Source organism: Kryptolebias marmoratus, linkage group LG8, assembly GCF_001649575.2.
Source record: "Kryptolebias marmoratus isolate JLee-2015 linkage group LG8, ASM164957v2, whole genome shotgun sequence".
In the NCBI taxonomy this organism is placed as follows: Eukaryota; Metazoa; Chordata; class Actinopteri; order Cyprinodontiformes; family Rivulidae; genus Kryptolebias; species Kryptolebias marmoratus.
In genome coordinates this window covers 11,052,739-11,078,260 of record NC_051437.1, presented here as the reverse complement: position 1 = coordinate 11,078,260, position 25,522 = coordinate 11,052,739, and the positions used below count along the sequence as shown (strand labels likewise).

At 40.6% G+C, this 25,522-nt stretch overlaps 1 protein-coding gene across 1 annotated transcript in view; it reads left to right on the top strand.

Moving 5' to 3' along the window:
* Window positions 1-210: 210 nt before the first annotated feature.
* dlgap4a (discs, large (Drosophila) homolog-associated protein 4a) overlaps window positions 211-25,522 on the top strand; it is a 112,767-nt gene continuing 87,455 nt past the window's right edge. The window contains exon 1 of the mRNA XM_017409643.3: window positions 211-601. The gene's annotated coding sequence lies outside the window, so the exon portion shown is untranslated. The remainder of the gene's footprint in view (window positions 602-25,522) is intronic.

Here is a 25,522-nt window from a genome sequence, read left to right as displayed (position 1 = left end):
TCCCTCTCTCTCCTCAGCGCCGAGCATCACTCCTGACAAACGGGCAGATTAAATAACGCACCATGTTGTCTCCCTCCGATGCGCGCGGTGATTCATCAGCCACCGCTTGCTCGTGAGACCCAGCGCTGGGCTCGGATGAGTTCATTTCGGGGGGCTGTGTGTTTGGTCGTGGGCCCTTTAGAATGCCCCCACCCCCTACCCCCGCACCACCTCTCTCATCCCGCGTCTCGACGGACCTGAACGCAGCAGCAGCAGCAGCGCCGGCCGCCTCCAAGAAACTGCGTTTTCCTCCGCCGCCGAAGATGGATGGAGCGCGGTGAGCTGCTGCCGTGGAAGAAGACGCACACCTCCCAGGGATACCAGCAGGACATTGTATTTTTAGGATTTTGTTTTAATTATTTATTATTTTTTTATTATCTGAAAGGGTCGTCTCGTTTGACAGCCTGACAGATATAAGCAGCCAGCTGACGGTGTTTCTATTTTATTATTATTATTATTTTTAATTTAATTTAATTTTTTTTACGTCATGTAAGGAGCTGGATAACTATCCCCGTGTGAGCGACACCCATCATCTGCGGCTGATTTGAAGACGATGGAAGAGGTAAGCTCCCTGACATGTCCGGGGTCTCTGTCGGACACTGCGGCTTTCTGCGCCCAGAGCTCGGATGGAGGGAGCTCATCATCAGGCTGCACTGGTTGTTGCATCGTCAGTCCCTCTTTTTTGTTTTTTTCTTTTTTTTTTTCTTGAGTGTTTTCAGGTCTGCTCACCTGTCGCCTGTAGAACTTATTATTATTATTATTATTATTATTATTATTATTATTATTATTATTATTATTATTATTATTATTATTATTATGTCACGTCCACAGTCTGCTTTGGAGTTACCCCCCCAATCCCCTCTTTAAAAAAAAAGAAGAAAAAAAGAAACCCACCCCAGGATGATGGACCACAGAGCTGGCTCCAGGCTCAGTTCATCCTGTTAAAGCAGTGAAATGTTTCACTCAGGCTGCTGTGAATGACCTGTGCATGTCAAAGTTATCGAATGTGTTTGGTTGCTTGGCGTTTTGGACTTTGATGATTCTTTGCTGGTTAAAAAAAAAAAAAGTGCAGCTTTTGGTGCCTAAAATGATGGACCTGTGAGTGTCCCTGTCCCTGTCCTTTAAGGCTTTCTGCTGGTCCTTCCATGAACCTCACCTCCTGTGAGGCTGAAGATGGGTCCAAGGAGGGCGATCGATTTGAATCGAGGCCTGTCTTTCAGTTGTCCTTGTCCAACAGGACGTCCTCCAATTAAAAGCCCATTTTTTTTTGTACGTAGAAGGCTGATTATTAACGCAAGTGCTGCTCAATAGGGCTATAAATCTGTGGACGGCTCACCGAGGGGTGTCAGTGTGTTGTGCACTGACAGTGTGGGCTGGATGGTGAGTAATCGTGTTTCTGCTTCCTGGCTGCCCTTCTTACACGAGTACACGCTCGGTAGCAGAAACTCAGCTCGCACGGTCTCGGTGCGGGGCAGCACAAACACAGAACAGGGGGACCCTCTGTTGGTGGTCCACTGAAGCAGCTCGCTGTGGAGTCAGTGTCACATCTGCTGCCTGGGAGCCCACCGCCACGATGACGCTGTACCCACGGAGTCTGAAGGAAGCCCAGCTGGCTCTGGTCCAGCGTGGTGGGTGTTTTTTTTAAAAAAAAGCGGCTTAGTCAGGGCAACTGCAGGGAGTGATTAGACATGATAGTGTACAGTAGCACACAGATTACGTCAGCAGGCCGCAGATTATTCAGAGTGTTTTCACACCAGGGCCCCCAAGGAATCCTGCGACAACTGAGCCGCTCAAACAGTCACAATGAGTCCACAAAGTTAATATTTGGACAGACGTCATTCAAACAGCCTTCATGGGGAGTGTGTGGAAAGACTCGAAGCAGCGTTTCTAAAAGATGTTAGGGCTTTCAGCAGATGCGGCGAGGTGCTCGCATGTCACTCGAGTGCTTCCTTTGTATGCTGCTTGATATTTCAGAAACATTGACTTTATACTCCTGTACATTTATTCATGAGAGAGAGAGAGACTGGCTGAAATCCTTGAGAAAAATCAGCAATATTGCAGCACAAAAAACTTAAAACAATAATTCAGATTCATTGGAGTTGGGTTCTGTGTGAAGGTTATGAACATTAATATCTTACCTGCCATAGATAGCCCTTTGAACAACCTCAGTGTGGAGAAACAAAGTTTTATGTTTCGTTTCATTTATCTTCAAAGAATGATGTCAGGCCCACGTTAAAACCAGTAGGATTTGCCAATTGTTGCGCTCCGAAACCATGCTAACTATTATTAGCAATAAAAACTGCATATTTCTGCGCATTCAAACACAATAGCAACATGTTCACTGATAGACGGTAGGCAGCACTGTGTGTATGACTGATTTTATGAGAGACAAACCAACAGAAGTGGAAAGAAAAAGTTCACTGATGCAGCTAGAGCTGGTTTTCACCCACCTGTCGGCCATGTTGGCTTTTGAGTTCGGGGCTGGTCAGGTCATTTCCAGCTCGAACTCTGACCCCGGGGTGGTGTTCCTGTTGATATTTCTGACTTGGATCTCAGAGATTCTGACACCTGAGTACAAATGAAACACATCAATACTCAGACCAGATTGGCGAGCTAACGGCTAGTCTGATGAGGGCCAAGATTAAAGTGGATTGCTGCCATCTTAAAAACAACTCCAATTAAAACAAATCGTCCTGTTTTGTGCAAACACTACTTTAAAAACTTTACATTGCTGTTAATTTAATGAAGAGCTAGCCACAACAGGTAAGAAAGTACTAGTTCATAACCTTTTCACAGAAAATCTGAACTATTCCTTTAATCTAGATTTACATTGTGGTTGGATGATATTTGATTGTTGTGAATCTCCAATGTTGTTGTTCTTTACCGCAAGTTGAATAGAAAGTTTGATCAAAACATGACTCTTTGCCTGCATGTTGATGCACATATATAGACTTATTATTTAGTGCTGATCAGTGCAGATTCCAGAGTATATTTTGCCACAGTTTCATCGTTTGACACTAACAGACAATCATCAGCTGACATATGTAAAGTGTGAATTCTGGAGATGTTTCCCTTTAAAACAGTGGCACACTTTGTCACTTGATACATCTGGTATGAAAAAAAAAGTAGATTATGAGACATCTGAACACGTGCGACGCTGCCAGAAATAGCAAATACTTGATTGTAAGCAAAGTTTCCACCATCTGCTTAAGAGATCCAAACACAGAAAAAAAAGAAGCACAGTTGCTGAATATCGCGTGTGTCTGACCTCTTGTGTTAGCGCTTCGTCATTATAAGGCTGCCTGAAGTATGACTACTCGTGCAGAGAAGCTTTAGCTTTTATTATGAGAAGAGAAAGAGCAGAAATGTCACAAGGCATCGGCTTAATTGGCATTTCAATGAACACGGACAACAGTAAACTCCTTTCTGTTTTTGTTTTCTCGCTCTGTTTCATTAAATTGCTGGGCTTCCTGAGTCAGCCTCTCCACGATGTATTGTGTGCGCAAGGTTGGGAGAGAAACACACAGTAATTACCATATAGCAGCTTCACCAGCCAATCATGTCACTTGTAATTCCATGCTGTATTGACTGATGCAGCGCTGTAACCAAATCACCGTGGATTACTGAATTTTCTTTGTCATAAAAACTTCTGCTCCTCTTTCTGTTGCTGCCTAAGCGAACACTGATTTGAAGTTCGACAATAACAAAAGACAATGCAGCTTGGACCGACTGGTGCTGCTGAGAGATTTCAGAGAAGGCATTCGGCATTTTTGTATTTAACATTTAGTGTCTCTCGCCAACAAGTGAGAATTTAGAAATGGTCCAGACCCACAGAGCAGAATTGGACTCAGCTGATCAGAAATCATAACACCTTAAAGGCCCCTTTTAGCGTTTCTTCCCTGGAGCTCAGGACGGCAGAAACATGGACCACATTCATAAACTTGTACACTGGAGCGGGTTAGGGTTGGTAATCAGGGACAATCCCGACTGAAAATAGGAAACGTGTACAAATAAAAGCTTGTTCCATCCTTTATTCATTGCTTTAGAAAGATATACATAAAATTCCAAATTATTGGCTCTGCAAGACACTTTTCTTCCTTGTATAGTACAATTCCACAATATAAACAGTACTGCTAAAGGTACTCATTGCAAAGTATGATATCACATAAAAAAGGTTATAATGAGCTGTATCAAATGCTGCAGTTTGAAAGACTTTACTCCAGTAGTTTTCTGGATCTATTGAATGCAATTCTGAAATGCGGGTCCACACTCAGTGTAAACAAAACACTCGGCTGAAAAAACCACGTGGAATCTTAAAATCACAGGATTGACCTTCATTAGACTGTCTGCAATCTTTGGAGGTAAACAAATATGGCCGGTAAGTTTAATGTTTGACCTATTTTCTGTAGGTAAACAGCTATCACGTCACAAATTTTGCTTACAAACTCTTAATTTAAGGACACGTTTAATCAGTATTAAGAAAAGTATGGTGCAGATTTTGCTGCTTACTTGAGAACCTTTAACTTTTTCTTCTCTGTAAAGATTAAACCTCTAAATACTCATCTTTGGTCATCGAAGTACAATGCAGTATGTTTTTTATAGATTTCTATTAAGACAACCATTTTGATGAATTAAAATCACTTAGATCCAACTCTACAGTATGTCTTTGACTTGTTTAACGGATCTGCGAGTGTGAACGTTAGTCTCACCTCCACAGCCCTTCTAGCCTACCTGTTGGTGTGAGGAAGCCTGGCCTGCTGCTTCAGTGCACACACCGATCAGCACCTGGATATCCACACGCTGAGGTGGTGGAACATGGAAAAAACCTCATTTGTTATAAGCAGGAGAGAAAAGCTCAGAGTTTATTTTGTAAATCAGAAAACCCCAAAGTGGATTAGAGTAAATAATATTGACTTTATGTGACTTCTTGTTTCTCTCTCTGTCTCATGATACCATAATTGGGCATTTCTGATGCTCCTGACTGTCTTGCTCGTCTCTTTGCTTTGTTATTGGCATGTACTGTTCTGATTCCAGTTCACTGATATTCTACTGTTCTTTTGCAGCTCTTTTTCACACGTACAGTTTATTATTTCCTTGTGTGTGTGTGTGTGTGTGTGTGGCTCTGCTTCAAGCTCTGGGTCTGCTCTTCTGGGCTAGGCTGCGTGTGGATTGTTCTGGACACAATTAAAGGGGGGAAAAAAAACACAAGCCGGGACCCAGAGTTACTTTGTAGTTCCAATTCCAAGTGTGTCACAGAGAAAAGCATGAATCAAACATACGGCACGTACACAGACACAAAGAGAAAAGAAAAGGAAAACTATCGTAAATAAACTATAATTTTCTCCCAGTAAGCTGAAATAACATGAGTGCGCTCAGCCAATGTGGGCTCCTGACTTGTGAGCTCACAGCTAATAATGTGTGGTCGAATGGCGCACTGACTCTTTAAAACGGGAACTGATCTTTCAAAGTGGGGGTCTATGGGAAGGTTATGAACAATAAATATCTTACCTGTCACAGATGGCTCTTTGCACAGCCTCAGTTTGGAGTTTAAATCTTACTGGACTGACGAGCTAACAGCTAGTTTGAGTCTGGTGCAGCCAGTGGCACTTCAAGCAGTGGTATCAAAATGTTTCCACCGGTAGATTTGTAAAATGAAAACCTGACGGCCATGTAGAGAGTTATAAATGTATTGTTTACGTGAAATTGTTTAGACTAAAATCAGCAGCCATCAAATTTGGTCTTGGCGCTGCTTGTACCAGCTGTCGGGTCAGAACTAAAGTCTTTTTCTCCAAACTGAGTTTGTTCAAAGATCTCTCTACAGCAGGTGAGATATTAACTCCTCATAACCTTTCCACAGAACCCCACTTCAAAAGCCATGAGCTGTCACTTTAAGTAATTCTTTCACTTCTGTCAGAATACAGCTTTACTTAGATGTAGTTTTTCCTGACAATATAAACATTTCCTGATAAAACTACATTATTTGCAGCTTAATCGCCCCTTTAGAAAGTTCATCTTTTCGGTCTTCAGCATGTTTTCTTTCTTCTTTTTTTCTTTTTTTGCATGAGCACATTTGGAGCCGGCCAGGTGGCTTTCTTCTCAGTCATCGTGCCTCAGATTTACTGATGATGTCACCGATGAATCAAACTCATCAGGCTGAATGTGACTTAAGTTTCAACGATTCTCCCTCGAAAATGTGACTTAGGTTTCAGATTGGCCCATGAAGATGTTCTTTCATATGAATCACACCGCGCTCGCCACCAGAGAAAACAGCTCACGTACAGTATTTCGAGCTGTTGTTTCACTGTATTTGCCATGGCAACAAGACAGCAGTGTAACTCGAGTTCAGGCAGAAGAATGGCATTCTGAGCTTGTGTACACGTCCTCCTTTCCGTCGGTGAAACGTCTTAGAGCTCCATCTGTTCATCTATTGTCTCAGCATCACCCTTTTTTCAAAACTTGTGGCGCAAGAACAACTCAGACAGAGAGCCGAAGTGGCAAGATTTCATTTCTGAGGAGAGTGGCTCCTTGATTTTCTTTTATTTTCTCAGTGGAGAGAGATTTTATGACCTTGGTAATGCTGCTCCGAGTCCGTCTCATACAGGAGCTGATGAAGCTGGCGGCAGGTGATTAAAGCCTCCCGCCATTGACGCTCCTCCATGCCGCTGAGTCAGTGACCTTTCCTTGCATTAGGTCATTGTGCTCAACAAGCGCCTCTCCTCTCAACCCCCTTTCCTCCTCCCACCTCTCCTCCTCTGCTCTGCAGTTTTTGTAAAGCAGCAAAACAAACAGACAAAATAAATAAATCACATAGAAATTTGACTTCTGTTTCAGCGTTTGCCAAAATTAATTTCTTGTCTCAAGGCCTCAAATAAAGGGGTTTACAGTAGGGTCTGCCAAGAGTCTTGTTATCTCCTTGGACGTGTCATCCCTGCCTGGGCTGCGACGCCGGATGGATCCTCTGACACATATTTGCATGTTAAGCTGAACGTTCCACAGGGACAATTAATCAACACGCAGCTATTAATGAGTCTGCGTCCCCTGGTGATTAATTATGTCTCATGTGTCCAAAGCAGGGAGGATCCCAGCAGCGGCTGTTTGTTCTCGTCAGTGTTTTCATGTCTGCCCGTTTTCTTCTAAAACAACAGAAGAAAAGCTGTTTTCTTTGGATATTAAAGCGATAGTTCAGACCATTTGAAGTGGAGGTCATATGAGGACGTTATACATAAACAATAAGGTACTTGTTGGACATAGCTCTTTGAATGACCTTAGTTTGGAGAAATAAAGTATATTTTGATCAAACTTACAAGCTAAAAGCTAATCAGAGCTAAAACCAAAGTGGATTATTAGTGTTTCATCCCTTTCACTGCTGATATTTTTGAATTATTTGCTTATTCTGGGAAAAAATAGTATGATATTTCTGCTGAAAGTGCCCCAAGCTGCACAGGAAATGTTACAGCTAGCTGCCGCTACTTGTGCTTGCAAACCTTCACAGATGTCCAGGTAAAAACCATTGTTATATGAACCTGATATTGGTGTAAAGGTTTATCAAATATGAATACATGAACCATTATGAAATTTTTGAGACTGGAAGTGTTTTAAGAAAGCAGCCATCTATTCTGGTTTTGGTCTCACTCAAACTAGGTTTAAACTAGCATTCCTGTTTATCCAAATCGAGGCCCTATCTACACATCTACAGATTTTTTTCTGAATTTCTTTTTTCATGTAGTATTTTCTTTCCTTCCTCCACACGTCTTAACAAAAAAGCTAAAATACTCATGCTTGGCCACCAGGTGGCGAGATCATCCACATTACTGATATTTAAAAATACAGAGAAAGAACGTGTTTAGCTATGCTAAATAGTTTCCAAATACAAAAATAACTTCTTTATTATTATTATTATTATTTTTTTTAACTTTTACAGTTTCCCTCTGTTAATAACTATTTTAGTATCAATCTTTAATGGTGACAAGTTCAGGTTAAAACAAGGCAGACAAAGAAATATTAGTAAAAATGACTGCATCTCTACTTTTGTAAACTAAAAAAAAAAAAATCAAACAAAACCAAAAACAGTTTTCATTTCTGATACATGTGACCTGAAGCTGTTGAAAGAGCTATCAACAACAACTATTTATCAACTATTTCAGTTATTCAAGCCTCCTCCAGAAGATCTAAACAAATTATTTAACAATCAAACTGGGTTTGAATAAAACCTTTGATTAAGATTTCACTCGTCTTACCTGCTTAGGTTGCAATAAGCAGGAAAAAATGAGCCAGTGAGGACAGAAAAACAGGACAGGAGACTGCAGATAAGGCAGCAGGCTGTTTAATGTTCAGGAGTAGTTTTTGTGACTACAAAGAGAATTTATTCAACCTTTGCCTGAATTTCTGGGGCAGTTCTTGGTGTCTGTGGGTGGAAGTGTGTGTGTGAAAAAATATTTTCATCGGACAGGAGCAGAGCTCACATGATTTCAGTTCAATAGCCATGTAATTTCTTGAATCATACGTTTGTGTAGATTAAAAAACAACTTTTTTTTTTTGTTAATCCTCTCCACTCCAGCAGGTTCAAACCAGTTCCCATACGTACTGTATTCTGAAGAACAGCATGACAGCAGAGAGGTGCTCATATATTCACTGTAATGTTCTATTCAACAAGCATGTGGGGACGCTGTGGTAAACAAAAACACGCATGAAGATAAAAGAAAAGGGAAAAATTTACATTTCATTGCTGCATTATGCAGGAAAGGATGTATTCTCTCATCAAACTGCCTACAGCAGGATTTTAAACCAGTAAGATTCATTTGTTGTTTAACTTCACGAGAGTCGTGCTGCAGGCAGAGACTCTGGGCCTAATGGTGGGTCAGAGAGCAGATCTGAGCCCTCTGAAGATTAACACTACGCTGCCTCCTGCCTCCTGCCACCAATTACATTCACCCAAACTGAGACCCGAGCCTGGGCGTGTGCCTGTGTCAGCGCCCTGAGCACCATATGGACACAGCGTCTCATGTCATCATGCCTGATGCCATCGCCACTTTGCCCTCATCTCAACAGCGGATTATCGTCACCTTTTGACATGCATGGCTCCGCTGTATTTCAGACACAGATGCCATCGTCAGGGTACAAGGGTCAATGAAAAGGATTTTCACAAAACCAAAGAAAGAAAGAGTGCTACATTTTATTTTTTCAGAATATCATTTTTTTCCATTTAAGAAATGGAGTTGATTGATGCAGATTTGCTGAAATCGTTGCTGTTTGACAGAAGTCTTAATAGTCTTCACAGGTTAGCCCGTGTTTGCCATCCAAATAATTTTATTGCCACGAAGAAACAATGTTTAATCTTTTATGGTTTGTTTAACGTACAGATAAAGTAACCTATGAGCATACTATTGATGAAATCATCCTGTGGTGGGTTCCAGACGGGCGTTGTTTACTTCTGGATCCCTCATGCTTAAGTAGGCCATCTGGTTCCAGTGTGAAGACTGAGGCCGCCACCACAGCCAATCAAAACTACAGCACGAAGAGAGAGCTGTCAGTGTTAGACTTCTCTCTTTCTGCGAGTAGAAAAATAACAGTTAATGTTAGGGCCAGATTGGTTATTGACCTTAGTTTTCACCAAACCCGGGAGGCTTTCCTATTGTGCAGCTTGTGAGGCTCAATTCTGGTGTAATTGCCATTGTTTTCTACAGAGCTTTGTCACTCTTAATTTGATAAACATACGGTTGAAACACACAGTTGCCAAAACTGTTGACCATTACAGTGTGCTCAGTGAAAGGATGCAGCAATAATTGGTGTGTGTTTGTGTGTGTGTGGCCAAAAAACTTTCGAATTTTGGAACATCATGCTCTGACACTAGTTTACCTATTTCCACTCCTCTAAGTCTGAGGCCATAGTTGTCAACAGGAAAAAGGTAGAATGCTCTTGACTTACTGCTCCATCTACGTTCCAACCTCACCTATAGTCATGAGGTTTGGGTCATGACCAAAAGAATAAGATCCCAGATACGAGCGGCTGAAATGAGCTTCCTCTCTAGTGTGGCCGGGATCAGCTTTAGAGATAAGGTGAAGAGTTCCATCATCTGGAGGAGGTGCTGCTCCTCCACAACAAAAGGAGTCAGTTGAGGTGGTTCATCTGATTAAGATGCCTCCTGGACGTCCCACTGGATGGACACCCCGAGTAAAACCCAGAACTTGCTGGAGAGTGTTGCTGGGGAGAGGGATGTCTTGGTTTTCCTCCTGTTGCTGTGACTTGACCACAGATAAGAGGGAGAAAATGAATGGATGGATGATCTGCCACTGTCACACATCCATAGAGGCAGATTTGATTCACATCCATTACAGAGGGATGAAGAAAATTAGAATCTTTGGCTAAAAAAACTCCATGTAAATAACTCACCAAAACAGCGGATTCTCTTAATGTCTGTTTATATTGACTGAAAGACACATTTTTACCTAAAATGTTTCTGTGGGATGTTTGCTGTCAGGAAGCTACACGGGGTTCATTATAGTTTGTTCATTTTCTTGTTATCTAACAAACGTACACCTGGGACTCTTTATTTGGTTTGAAACATCTGCTGCCTGAAACGGAATAATACCAGCCATGATTACAACTACACATCACAATTAGGAATCACAGGTTTCAAGCTCGCTGCTGTAGTATGGTCTCTGCTGACCGGGACCAATGCTCTTTGTGCTGCAGCTGTAAAGAAACATTGGCACTTAGCTGTCCGGCTTAAGGCTTCATGATGAAAACATTTCCAATCTCACCACTGTAGATGCACTGCTATGCCTCTGATTTTCTGTATAGTTTCATTGAATATAAATGTCACACATCTCTGGAACTAGACACATGTTCTGATCACAACTTTGATCTGATGTGCACATGTGTCTGCTTACAGAACAGCACTGATTACCAACACTAAACTAGGTTTACATGTCTGCACACTTGTATTTTTAAAAGCTGAGGCATGAACATGACGAGACTCTGCAGCAGAACTATAAAATACCTTCACAGGTGAACTCAAGCCATTTTTCTCTGCAATCCTCCCAGTTACTAATGAGTGATAGATGTAGTAGCCTAATATCACCTGGTTGTCATAGTTTAGCTGCCTGACATTCTGAAATCTGATTAATTTTTCTTCGCAATTTTGTACAGTTTTCAACAATGGCAGCGCCGAACCAGAAGGAGTGAGCCGAGACTGCTTGAAGCAGAAGATGAAAAGTGAGTGGAGCAGCATAAGGTTAATAGCATAATTAAATCTAACAGGTATTATGCAAAAAAAAGGAGAAGACTTTAAAAAAATACAAAAATCATTAACTTCACATTTAGATGGCAGACCGAACTCCTCTTGAAATGTTATTCACTGCAGGAAATACAGGTGTCTGCCAGGAATTATTTCCTAAACTAGTCATATGGTTTTAATAAAACAAAACAAATCTGGACTTTAAAACTTTTTCATACATATGTCATTCGCTTCCCTCCCTCCACATTTAAACACTGATTAAAATGTCCTTTTTCTTCTAATACAAAGAAAAAGACATCTCTTTTGTTTTCTAATGTCTTTACTGCAAGCAGCACTAATCCAACAGTCAGAATCCAAGTGGAGTTAAATAATTCACCTAAAACCACTCGCATGTCCAGCCTTACATGCTGGCTGAACACAACGTGCAGCCGTCATGTCCTGAACCTGCAGAGGCTGCATCACAGGCAGACATTACTCCAAGCAACATTTACTGGTTAATGTGTGCAGCGTTACTGACAAATGCAGTCAAGGAAGTCTTTTAGGACCTGCAGAATAATCTAAGTTAGATAGCAGGGAAATCAAACCACGGCTTGGCTTTGCCTCAAATCTGCCTCTGCACGTCTCGAATAAAAGGTCACCGCCTTAACTTGAGATAAAGGAAAAGTTGGAAGTGACTTCACATCTTATTTTACCAAAAGGACGAGTTAGTGGATGATGTGGCACTCTGAGCTGGTTTAAATGTAGTCTAGCCACTTTAATGAGAACTAATGTAATACAAATAGTATTAAAAATAACTAAAACCGGTTTTATTTTGGTTCTTTAACTTTGAGATGGATTGTGCAAAAAGTTGCTATTTTTTATGAAACTTGGTGCAGATATGAAGTCTGAGCAGCAGAAGAAATCCATCTGATGTCAGAGAAATATTTGTAATAAGTGCAACCTTTTTTTAAAAAAAACAAAACAAAAAACACAACGTTAATGTTGGTGGTTTGTACGGTCTTAGAGTTTGGTGCTGGCAAAATGGAAACAATCCTCATGAAAAAATAATCAGTCTGGTGAAATCAGGCACAAATTTCGAAGTGAGATTCTGGACATTGAGGTCCTTTTCAGACTTGGCACTAACATGCATTCTGGCTGACTCCGTCACAAGTGGACAGCTCTAGGTTCGAGTGCTCACACCTGACATTAAACTGCCTCCGTGGTGATCAGATCTCAGTTCCTCACCCTACGACTGAATAAAAATGCAGCCACATCACTAGTGGGCTGTCAGTAACAAACAGGACATTCAATCACCTGAACTGTATATTAATTTACATTTACACACTTCAAAGTCACTTAAGTGACATTTTTGTGGAGTTGTTTAGCCTTCACAACTCTTAGTAAGCTTACTTACCTAAAAGACACTGTTAGAAAAGTAAAGGAGCATAAGAAATAGTGACTTCACATGTTTCAGTGTCAGAGCAAAGACACTGAAGGTTTTAACTCATAAAACTCCACAGCAGACTTCTGTAGCCATCAGCCGTTTCTACACAGCTTCACTTTGAAGGGAACATAATTAGATGAATGTGTTTAATTAGGTGAACATAATGCTCAGATTGTTCTGTGATGACACAAAGCTTTCAGCTGATGGTGACCACAGTGGGTCCAATCAGCTCTGAAAACAATCAGACCAAACATTAAGCTAAAGAGAAGCTCGCCCCACAACGACCTGGGTATCCGCTGATTGATTAAATTCAGACAAAAACGTCATTTTTATTAAGTAGAGTTTTGCTTAAAAGTTCATTATAACCCTTCAGATCTTTGTAATGTTCCCACAGTTGGTTGTTTATTCATTTTTACATATCCAGCAACTGAGCTACGTTTTTTTTTCTAACCGAGAGACATCCAGGTAGCATTTCTGCTGCTTGTGTGGAGTCATGACAGTTCAGCAGGTGTTCAGACAACCAAACGGATGTGGATAAATGGGTTCCAGACCACCTCTGAAGGTGCTGAGAGGGTTCACAACTGCATCCTGATGTGATCAGACTGCTCAGGACACATGTACAGTCAGGTCTGAGCAGAGTTTTAGGTTCTCTCACGTAAAAAAAAATGAATAAAAACAAATAAAGGGCACATTTGTATAGTTGGAGAACAGTGGGAAAGTGGTGTTAATGCTCGACTTCCAACATAATGCCTTGATTTGTCACAAAAGTTAGTTTGAATTCCTGATACCTTCAATCTGTTGCCATACACCAATTTTAATTTCCAGTTAACAGTTACTGTTTTAGTTGATTTAGTTAATTTTTTAAAACTTTTGCTTGAAAGAAGAGTAAAAAAACTTTATTTTCCCTGAACATTATTTTTGTCTTTAAAAACACAAGTTTCATGGAATAAAACCTCTTGTGCAGTTTCAGGTCATTTTAACCTGTTAGTTATCCTCTGAGCGTGTTATGATGGTAAACTTGTATTACAGGTTTACGTTAAAACTGCCTGCAGTGAATCCTACAGGTCCCTTTTCTTTCTTTTTTTTTTAAAAGGTGTTTGTCATAACAGAAGATGTGATAAGCACTCCCATTGTCCATTATTTTGATTTAAAAGTTGGCATTAGTTTTCTGTCGTAACTTGCTGTCTTCAGGCTTTAAGCTTTGAGGCACTTCTGAGGATGTTTATCTGTCCAGCATCAGGACGACAAACGACAGACAGTCGTGATAAATCACTGCTGCTGTAAAAAGTGATGAAAATTTTGCCTCTCTCCAACCAGGATAAACAGAAACCTCTTAAGTTTGCCTTTTTTTTCCACTCAGGAGGTCTTTCAGCTCTTTTCTTCCAGTTCCTTTGTTAACCTCGGATGTTTAAATCCTCCTTAACTAAAGTGATGTAGGATCTACTCCTCTCCACTTAGCGGCTATAGCATTGCAAGGGATTTGCATAACAATGTGGTCACATGTTTGCTCTGTTAAACTTATCAAGGGAATTAACGCTTATCGCAGCTGTCCTCATTTTTATACTTCAGTGTGCTGCCTATATATTATTCATCATGCATCGGTGTGCGTTCACACTCGTTGCACAGTGGAGCTTTTTTGTGTTTAAGAGGCACTCAAAGTCACATAGAACATCAACAAGAAGAAAGCTGTCATAACGCTCAATAAACTGTCATGACCTTCTAGTCATATTCAGGCTGAGTAAATGAAATAGATGCTCGCAAGACAAAAGCAAACAAATTAGGATCAAGCAGTCAAGCAGTTCATTGATGCAGACTAATGAGCGGCGCTGCTCTGTGGTTGTTTTCATTGAGTCTGGAGATGACTGATGTAACACAGGTCTCTCAGCACAGAGACATTTAAAGGGGTGGGTGTTCAAACTTTAAAAAGGGCAATAAAGAATAAACTTTAGAAATGCATATATAAACAATCTAATTCACAACATGGTCTGCCAAATTAAAGCTATTCAAGTTTAAACAGAATGTAAACACGATTATGTCTGAGTCTCATCATCCTGCTTCATCTCTGTTGTTACCAACAACTCCTGTGCCTTGTCAACACTACAATACAGCCACCTTAAACTATAAAACTGAAATTAGAAAAAAAATAGTTTTCTATGGTGTTGTCCTATAAATGAAAGTCTTTGCAATATAAACCCCTAACTACACATGTTCGTCTTACTTGTTTTCTCCTTTGTTGCTGTTTTCAGCCATAAGAAGTTGATTTTATTTTTGATTTATACATCAGCATGAATATCTTTGGATATATTTTTTACACCAGCTTAAAAAAAAGACTATAATCTAAAATTTGCGACACAATTCAGAAGCAGTTACGGTCACTGTGTGCACACCTTTTTCCCCCTTTTGTCACAGAGCATAAATTACACACACACTGAGTCATCCCAAAGTGACAAGACAGGTGTGTGTAGTTAAACTGCGGACAGGCTGCTCGTATTAAACAACAGAGCAACATGAAAACAGTTCTTCAACTAATACGTTTGGATTTATTTCTGGGGCTTAATGCCTGACTCAAATTGTTCAGTTTTCTTTCCTCACGTTCCTTAATTTGGAATCTGCGGCTCTCGGAGAATACTGGATAATAATGTTTTTGTCCTTACCAACACAAGTGTTCGCTAAAAGAATAAAAAGCACAAATGGTCAAACACAAGTAAAAAAAAAGATTCATCTCACATAAAACACCAAAGTGCACGCCACAATCCTTACTTAAAATTGGCAGAAAGGAATCTAAAACTAACAAAACAGTAGCTAAAAGCTAAAATGAGCAAGACATTGGCTAGAAGCTAAAAGGAGCATAAGAAGACAAAAATAGAGTATTCTGAAGTCAATGTTTTTGAAGGAACTGATGTATTTCTATGGGTAAACTTTTGTAAATAAAGTTAAATAATTTAAAAAGTATAAAAATGACAAAAAACTAAAAGTCATAGCACAACATTTTGAACAATATCAAGCACAAAGTATTTGGAAATAGTTTGACTGTAAAAATACTAAGAATACTATAAATAAACAGGAAAACAGCGTGAATGCTGAATCAGCATTCACACGATAATAATAATTTTAAAAACAGGAGAAAGAAAGCTTTCACAAAAAGGCACTTTGGGCATCAAGGAGCAAAAGGGGCAGCCCCTGTTACACCACCCGTGTATGTTGTGCAGAATCAGCAACACAAACACAAAGGGTCTGATTTGTGAAATTTCTCTGCTGTTGGGAGTTTGTACCCAGCCCTCCTGTTCGCCTCCTCGGACAGATTTCTTTGACAGCGTCCTCTCTGCTGTGCGTTCTTTTTTCGTGTGTTTGTTGCGTCAGTAAATGAGCAGGTCACCCTGAGCTGTCTGCTGTAAATTCCTGTCTTATGAGCTGTAAAATATCAGGAGCAGCACCTTCCCAGCCTCCAGCCACATCTCGCTGAGGTTAAACATCCTTGTTTGTGTTTCTGCAGGCAGCGGGCCTTCATTGTAAACGGCGCTGTTGTATAATTCACAGCACAGTGGGAAGGTGGGCTGTTCGTGAAGACTTTAATGCAAAGGGGCAGCGAGATGCTCCTGAGGCTAGCAGAGAAGCTGCAGGGCAAATCCTGGATCACTCTGAGATGTATTGCAGTTTCAGCCTGACCTGAAAGACACCCACTTAAAAGCATGACTGCACCGTAGGTTCTGCCTGAAGGAGAACTCTTTAAATTTAACCTTGAATGTCTTGCATTTCCATTTCTTACAGTTGCAGAAACACACCGTTGAGCTTTTTAATGACTGAGCTAATATTAGCGTCAGACTCACCACCTGCACCAAGAACATCTGTTCGTCATACGAAGGCATTCACGCTATTCATCTGCTGGCTGCTAATGAATTTCTTTCTTAATGTTGCAAGGTTACTCAAAGGTCATTGTTGCTTCTGTTAAGCGGCATATAATACAAAAGGATTCAATTACAGAACAAACGCCATCTGTCGTGCTTTTATTTTCAATCCATTTTGCTTGGTGGTGGTTTAAGACAGTGGTTTGAGTTGGTGGGATTAGCTCCTGCAGACTTGCTCCCGGTTGTTCTGGTGATCTGTGAATTGTTGTCCGAAATATTGAGTAGTCGGACAGGAACAAGTGGAAACGTCATGGAAAATAAAAGGATTGGTCAAAAAGTTGAAACAAAGTCAAAATGTCGGCGGAGGGCATTTCAGAGCGGTCACTGTTTCCTCGTATGTTGAAGTTTGGAGCTCCATTTTTGCCAAAATGGCAACAGTTTGTCTTTGTTTTACATAAAGTATTTGATAGTCAGGATGACAAGTGTTTTAAGTCATAGCTGAAGATCCTCTTGTATTCGGGGTGATTTTTGTGTTTAACGTTTTGGGACTCTCTTGTCCCTTTTCCAGTGGCTCTAAAGGTCCCAGCGCCACTGTACATTTAATTAAAAAAAAACATGACCTATATGGGAAGAATAAATCTTGTGCTCAAAATCTGTGAAGCAGTCTGCAGTCTGGGTTGGTGGGAGGGCGCCCCGCCCCCCACCGACACAAGGAGGCGTTCCTCTGCTACCGACCAAACTGGCCGGTGGAAACGCGACGCATATTTTACAGAGCCGAGCAGAGTAGAGTAGAGTACTGCTCAAGTAGAGCCGGTGGAAGAGGGGCATCTGTTGCACTCTTTATCACCTGGCTCTAAAAGGCGAAAAGTGGGCAATAATGCTTTTGCCTTTGTCTGCATATGTATGTGTTGTGTTTGTTAGCAAAGTATCTAAAGTTTCAGTAAAATCTCACCAGTGAATCATGCATATTTTGCTAACTGTACAGAGAGAGCTGACACACTCACAGACACGGGCAACAACATTATCACTCTGTCTTTAATAGCAGGTGATAAAAGCCTGGACTACAACAATAGGTTCAACATTATTTCATTTTCTCAACCCACTTTTGGTCTGTTCAGGGTTACGGGGGGGTTGATGACACTCCTGGCTGTATGTTTCTCGAGTGAACAACAAAATGTCATGTGTATCCTTAGATAAACAGAAAAGCAGACAGTATATGATTAACCTGCTGCGTGTTTTTAGCCTTGAAGGCCTGCATTGTGGATGATATTATAGTAACTAGAAAGGAGAAACTTTGAAGGGGGAGGCCACTTGGTGCATTTAGCTATGGCAGCCATCTTGTTGAAACTATCAACCACCTCTTTTTATTGCTGGCTTATGCTTTTCCTGAACATGATGGAAGAAACAGAAACGTCCAATGCCATGGTTTGCATTGAGTTTTGATGCCTTTGTTTTTGCGAGTTACATCGCCATGGTAACTTGAAACGCCACTAAAAGTAACAGCACACATCTCGTGACCAAACTGGTTGTTTTGATACATAACTGGTGTGGGTACGTTGTTCCGTACGGGCTGCATTAAAGTTGACAGAAGAATAAAAAAAACATGTAAATCTAGAGACACTTTTGGAGGTGGATAAAAATAGGTGTCTGTCATAGAAATGCATTGGATGCAGTGCTTCTATGCATTCCTATTCAGGCCCCAATAATGATGTTTGATCTTTGCAGAAAATGATCTGAATGTTTAGTGATCAGGATGTCTGTGTGAATGTTTCAAAGGTGGGACTGTGAGAGTGCAGAGAGACAGAGGGGGGAGGAGAATGCACAGTGGTAGCTGGATGATTGTTTCTGCCTGATGCTCCTGCTTGGTCACTGCGCTGTGTAGAGTCTCATTAGTATGGGTGTCAGTGCCTCTCCTTCAGCTGAACCTGCCATACCGCTGTAGTAGTGAAGCTGCCTGGCTGCCGCATTGTCCCCGAATGCACGACGTGAGCGTTTGCCTCGTTCAAAGGAGCAAACTCACGGGCCCATCACAGGCAGATCTGTATCTTTAAATGTGCTGCACGTGAAATCATGTTTTGTATGGTTATGTAACACACCTGGAATAGTACCAACAACGTGCACTGAGAGGGTAATCAGCTCGTCACAGTTCTGCTTCAAAATGTTTGGCCGTGGCATTCGTGTGTGTTACTCTGACTCTTATTTTCTGACTAAACGTCGCAGCTGATCAGTCACTACTTCATGGCAACACCTTACCCTGAATGTAGCTGCCTCCCCCAACAAGGTGATCGAGAATGGCTCGACGCACAAGGCACAGAATTTCACGTGTAACATTTAAATCAAACATCATCGGAATTCACTGGATCCACAACAGCCTCGACACAGAAATGATTCACGTTTTAGCTCGTGTCTGTGTGTGTATGTGCCCTGTCTGTCAGCAAATATCTCATGATCTACTGGGCAAGTTTTTATAAAACCAAAAAAAGATGTTCATCTGTATTAAAGATGGCTGTCACAGCTAACTTTTAAAAACCACAAAAATGACTATAACTCAATCAGTTTTACAGTCATGGAGCTAAAATGCGATGTGGTAGTAGCTGAGAGTCATTCACAACAAATACTCTGAGAGGGACATCTCGTAATAAACCATAAGATTGCACAAAATGTTATTTTTAAGGTTTGACCAAAACGGCTACAACCCAACACAATATGATCTTAATGTAGAACATGACAGGCGGTGGGTGGTATGGGTCTTTAATTAGCTCCGTTAACACAGTGGGTTATGATGACTGAAGACAATGGAGGACCAACCAAAACAATTCTTATTGGTGTGAGGCTGACAGGACTGTTGAGTCGATCTGCTTTGTTTAAGCACAGCTGTGAGTCTGAAGTACATATTCATATGTTAAAAATTAAATATATTTATTCTACTGATGTATGTTGGGGTTCTAACCCTTCTGTGATGGACAAGAATCTAAATATCTGAAGTGGATAAAACGCGTGCATCAGAACTGTACTATGTTGCTGCAAAGTCGCAGTAAAAACAACAAAAAATAAATTTTCTGCAAAAATGACACGTGAGTGCTGAGTGCTAAAGTTTACTGAAGATGGGGTTGTTAAAGCGAAAAGAAGCAGAGCACCAGCTAAAAGCTACAAATCGCAAAATGCTGGCTAAAAGCTAAATTTATCAGTGGGCTAGCTATAAGCTAAAAGTTACAAAATGCTTAGCTAAAAAGCACCAAAAGGCTAGCTAAAAGTATCTGACTGGTAGCTATAAATTAAAAGTAGCTCAAGAAGACGAAATAGAGATTTCAAAAAGAACAATATTTTTGAAGGAGTTAAAGAGACCTTAATTTATTTCTATTGGGAAAATATTTGTGAAGAAAGTTACATATTTTGAAAAGTATAAAAGTTATAAAAACCAAAAGTCAGAGCACCCATCTGCTGAATGTTTTGATATATGAATGGCTAAAATAGCACAAAGTACATAGAAGTAGTTAGATTTTTTTTTAAAAAATGTATGGAAAAAACAAACAAACAACAAACAAACAAAAAAAAAAAACAAGAAGACAATGACATAAATGCTGATTCAGCATTCACATGGTTTTATTGGAAATGGCTCCGGTAGTTTCGCATCCATCCGTGTACGTATTTCCAAGCCCTACGTGTTTGTTTGTTTGTTTACTCTGACAGCTTTGGCGGTCGCTCGTTCTCAGAGGCTTGACAGGTGGCGGTGTCCAAATGCATCACGGCCATCGAGGGAAAACAATGATGTCACCCACATATGAGATTCAGCCTGGAGACAGATGTTTGGGAGACCAGCTAAGCTTCTGCGACAGGAGAACGTGTGAAAATGAGCTCCTAAGGGAAATAACATAAACAAACAAACAAACAGAAAATGAAGTTACGGATTGTGGCACAATAGAGTTAGTCGGTAAAGCGGTCTGCAGAATAAAACAATCCGTCGAACAAACAGGCTGCTGGGTGTCACTTAGGAGCCTTTCTCGGTGCTCAACCTGACCGCCTTTCAAACCGTTCAAAGCATGAAAGTGAACCGAGCTTTATCCTGGCCATGAATGACAGGAAGAGATGATTGTGTAAGTGTGGAGGGGAGCTGTAAGAAGTTTATACTGTCTCTTCTCTGAGCGCTCGGAGCCATTGTCCTCTGTTCCACCTCGAGGCCAGAGGATAAACTCTCCTCCCGCTCGCTGCTGCTCTGCTCCGTCATCGCTGCTGGCTTTCATTCAGTCGGCGTGACAATACGACAGAAACTGCGCTGCCTGTGCAAAGTCACCTGATTATGCAATATTCTGTTTTTAGCTTTCACAGCATGGGCTTGTCTGTTAGCGTACTGCCACGCTTTGTAACGTCACGAGGAACCCGCAGATAAAACTCGCCATTATTAGAGCGCCGCACGTGTGTTGTTGCGTAAACCGGTGAACAACGCTCGGCTTTGTTGTGCTCCGATTCTGCCGAGGCCCCGCTGCGTGCCATTTTGCTCCTTCCCACCAAATATTAAGACAATGCGTTTCAGTTGTCACATATCCATCCCACCCCCACCCCTTCACACCTGCTCCAAGTAATACTCGCAGCAGGAGTGAGTTTCTCCAGGCGTGACTCAGACGTGACGACACGCACCACTTTTTGTTCCTCATGCGCTCACAGTGAGACATATTGACATTTTGTCTCACTGTGTTTTGACGGCGCGTTTTAGGGGGGCCCATACATCAGGCGCTGACAGGTCTGCCGAGCAGCATCATTTATGTTCTCTCATTCATCATGTACACTTTGTCTACGCTGCGCCCACGCATTTCCGAGGCCCCACTTTTATGTTTCACCTTCCTCTGGCAATTTTCATTTTCAAATGCTCCCTCTTTCCTTGGGTTTTTTCTTCTAATCTCTGCCCTTGAGTCTGACGATTTCTCCTGTTTTCAACATTTTTTTCCTCCACCTGTCAGCGAGAGTTTCTGCCTCGTCTCAGACTCCGGTGTGTCTCAGCCCTCATCTTCTCCCCCCTCTCCTGCCTGAAGCGTTAATTAACGTGGTTTTTGATGAACAAAAAAGGAACAAAGCTCCTTCCTCTGCTAAGCGGTCAAAGGAAAAGATGGAAAAAGTAAACACATGGTGTAAAATGCTCTTATAACAGAGGCAAGCCTGGGTTGAAAGCGGCAAGTTCAAAGGCAACAAGCCTTAAAGGGATAGTTCAGATCTTTTGAAGTGAATTTCTGTGGAAAAGTGATGAACAGTTAATATCTTACCTGTTGTAGATAGCTCTTTGAACAGCCTCAGTGTGGAGAATTATTTCTGATCAGATTGACGAGCTAACAGCTAGTCTGAGTTGGGCCAAAATCAAAGAGGATTTCTGCTTTCTTAAAACAACTCCCATCAATAAAAATAGGTGGTTCATGCAAATGCTATTCCTAAACCTTTACACCACCACTGGTTGTCATTGTTATTAACATGGACTTCTTAGGTTGTTTTCAAAGGACAAATACTGGCAGCAGCTGCTAGCTGTAGCACTTCCAGCAGATATTTTATATTATTTCTGCCAGAATTATGGTATAATTTGAAATTATTGGCAATGTAAAAGTTTAAAAATAGTGATTTCATTACCCACTATTAAAGTTTTATGACTGGAATTGAATCTGCTCGGACCACTTTTATTCTAGTAACATGTTAAGTAATGTTCGAGTATAAGTGTGTGTGTGCTAGAATCACTACTTTCATGATTTAGAACATCTCTACTGTGGATAACTCAACTATGCTGTGTGCTAAACCCCAAAACTAATGTTAGGGTTAAAGATTTAAACAAAAAATTAAAAGACTTATAATAAATCGCACAACAATAAAAATTGTTATGGTTGAATAATAGTTACAGATAAAGTTCTGGCACCATTTTAGGTCTGATTCTAGTCCATAAACACACTGTCAACATTGTACACCTGCATGTATGATATTGTTATTATTTACCCTGCTGGTCACCAGAACTTTGTTATCAACATGTAGAGTTTGTATGAATCCATTGCTTTCAGGCCACGTAGCTCCTCCAATGGTGTAGGCTTTCATTGAGTACTCTTAAGTAATTAACAGTGTCGTAGTACAAGATGGGCGGCAAATTGTTGGGCTTGTCCGAGATTTCCTCTTTTTTCCACCTCATATGGGTGAATCCTGACAGTAGCGATCTTCTGTGTATATCGTTCCCTCACACACTGGTTAAGAGTAAGTACATACACGGATTTAATTTGTTTTGAAGCCATTGTTCTCTAGTGCTTACCTACAAACATAGTGAAAATATCATGTTGCGCTCCTCTGGCTGAGATTTGTGGGAACTACGTATAGCTGAGATATTATTTGTTTTTAACTTGTACACGCATAACCACTGTAAAATGGCTGGAAGTTCCCTTTAACATGTTTTCTGCATGTATGACGTGACCTGGTGACTTTGAATGGCATAGCACGCATTTTCATTTTCATCAAACCACTCCGTGCACACCCCTCCCCCCAAAACACACACAACACACACCGCACACTTTGTTCATAGGGATTCAGGAAAAGAATTGAGGCACTCCAATCGGGGGGGAAGGGCATTTTTATCATAGGATAAAAGGTGTATACTGAATCTTCACATTAATTTATCTGCGACCTCTCCAACTGAGAGGACAAAGTGCACTCATAATGTTCTTGTTTTTTTTCGATAATAAAAGAAATGAAAAGAACATGCAGCAAAGCAGCTAAATGATGACTAGAGTAAAACACAAGGTTGGCCATAAACAGTATATGCTTTCTTGTCGTTCTCATACTAGCTGTACACATTGCTTTATTTGGAAGTTCAGACAAAACATGGAGTTAGTGCAGTGTTTGTGACCCTTTGCATGCCAGTATTACAACTTAAAGATGACTGAAAGGCTTCAGAGAGTACAGTATAATGAAGTCATTTAAGCCAGTGGAGGACTTATGACTTTCTTCAATAACAAACACTTGTTTGGTGTTTTAGGAATGTTAATTATACAGTATTTCATAACCTCAGAGTCTCAGAACATAAACTAACCAATGAAGGTTGGAACTGGGTCAGGTAGATTCACATTTTGTGCAGTAAAAGTACAGTTTTTACTAAAAAAGTCTATTGCCTTTAAGGAAAATCAAACTGTCTGCAGTAAGGGTAAAACAAAAGTATGGCAATGTTTTCATCTAAAAAAAACTTATTTTTTCTACATGTACAACTTAATTTTTACATTGAGCTACCTAATTTTATTCAAACCACTCTATAGAAAAATGCACAAAGTCAATCACCCAAAACACACCACGGTCACCTTTAATGTACTTTTATTGCACGCCTCATGTATTGATTGAGCCAGCTTTGTTCTGAGATCAAGGCCTTCCCCTCTGCTCAACATGTGGTCAGGTTTTACATTCAGCATTTCATTATCAAAGACTTCTCAGGGCACTCTGGCACCCAAAGTGCTGATCCCTGGCGCTGAGTGATGTACCCTTGGATAAAGAAACTGTAACTTCTGCATTATTTATGTGCTCGCCGTTTGGTATGCTAATATGGCAACATTATTATTATTTTTTCCCCATGACGTGCCCTCATCCAGCATACAATCCCAGCTGACTCAGACCACCGGGGAGAAAAGGCAACTTCTCTCATGTGCTGATAGCAAAAGTTTTAATTTCTAAAAAAAAAAGTTCTAAAAGTTTGCATTGAGATTACAGCTCTGATCAGTTTAGAAGGACAGTCGTTATTATTCAGCTGTCAGATCTACACGACTAAGTAACCATCTTATTTTAAACTATTAGATAAAACTTTATGAAACTGCTCATCAGCAGAAAAAACACATTAATTTAAAGTTTTCTTTAGGAGCAAATTTGACTCATTACTCTCTAACAAAGCAGCGGTCCTGTTTGCTGACTCACAGCACATTTTCTGATGTGATCAATGTGTAGCAGAGATTTCTGCTCAGATTTTTCCATTCAGTCTGCAGTTACCGAATCCTAGAGTTTCTTTTTTTATCTGCAAAGCTGAAATGTCTGAAATAAATTGAGAAGTATTGCTTCATTTAAAGGTAACACACACACACGTGCACACACTTGAGCGTAGCTGTGTTTAGATACTGTCCAATCTAACCCTAACTCTACGTTTTCATTTAATACAGACAGAAATGTGACTGATTCTGCCTCGAAGGTTCTTCATCAGGAACAAAAATAAACATAACATATTAAATACTTTATGTAAAGTTGAAGCAAGAAGACACACAGGTTTTTATGGATTTTTTAAAGATATTATAGCAGCAGCTTGGAGCAGACAGACCGGACATGAACAGAACTAAAGACAGACAGGAGATAAACAACGGGACATTTTCTTCAGCATGCTAGACCCATTTTCTGTGTCTGTAACTACTTAGTTAGATACATAAGATCAGGTGTATCTTATGTATCTAACTCGGTGGCTTCCTACAGGTGCGTGTCTGCTGTGGCAAAGTGGTTCTGTGGTTTAAGAATCTCAAAGCTGCAGGTTCAAGCCCAGGTTGAGGCTTTAATGAAAGTGTTTAATATATACTAGCATCACTTCTTTAGTTTGATATTTTTTAGAATTTCTTCACGGAAGTTTTTCTACCTTTAGTTCAAAAAAAAGTTAAAAAACAAAAACAACTGGACTTCTATTCTGTAGCTGAAGACGTTTCGCTTCTCATCCGAGGAGCTTTCTCAATTCAGACATAGAGAGTGTGGAGTTGAGCTTTTAAAGCTGAGATGTGATGTAAGCTGGATTGCTTGCAAATTGTTCTCACTCTCCTAACAATGGAGGCTCGTTAGAATCCTTGTTTGTCTGCCTCACTGAGGGGCCACTCTTGTCACATGAGTGCAGGTGTTGATTGGAGTGAAACTGACTGGGGATCAGGCCTAAAGCTCCATTATATGTTTTTGAAAGCTGAAATCTGAGACCTCCTCCTCTGTTTAATGTTGGTTTCTCCTTTTTGACATAGA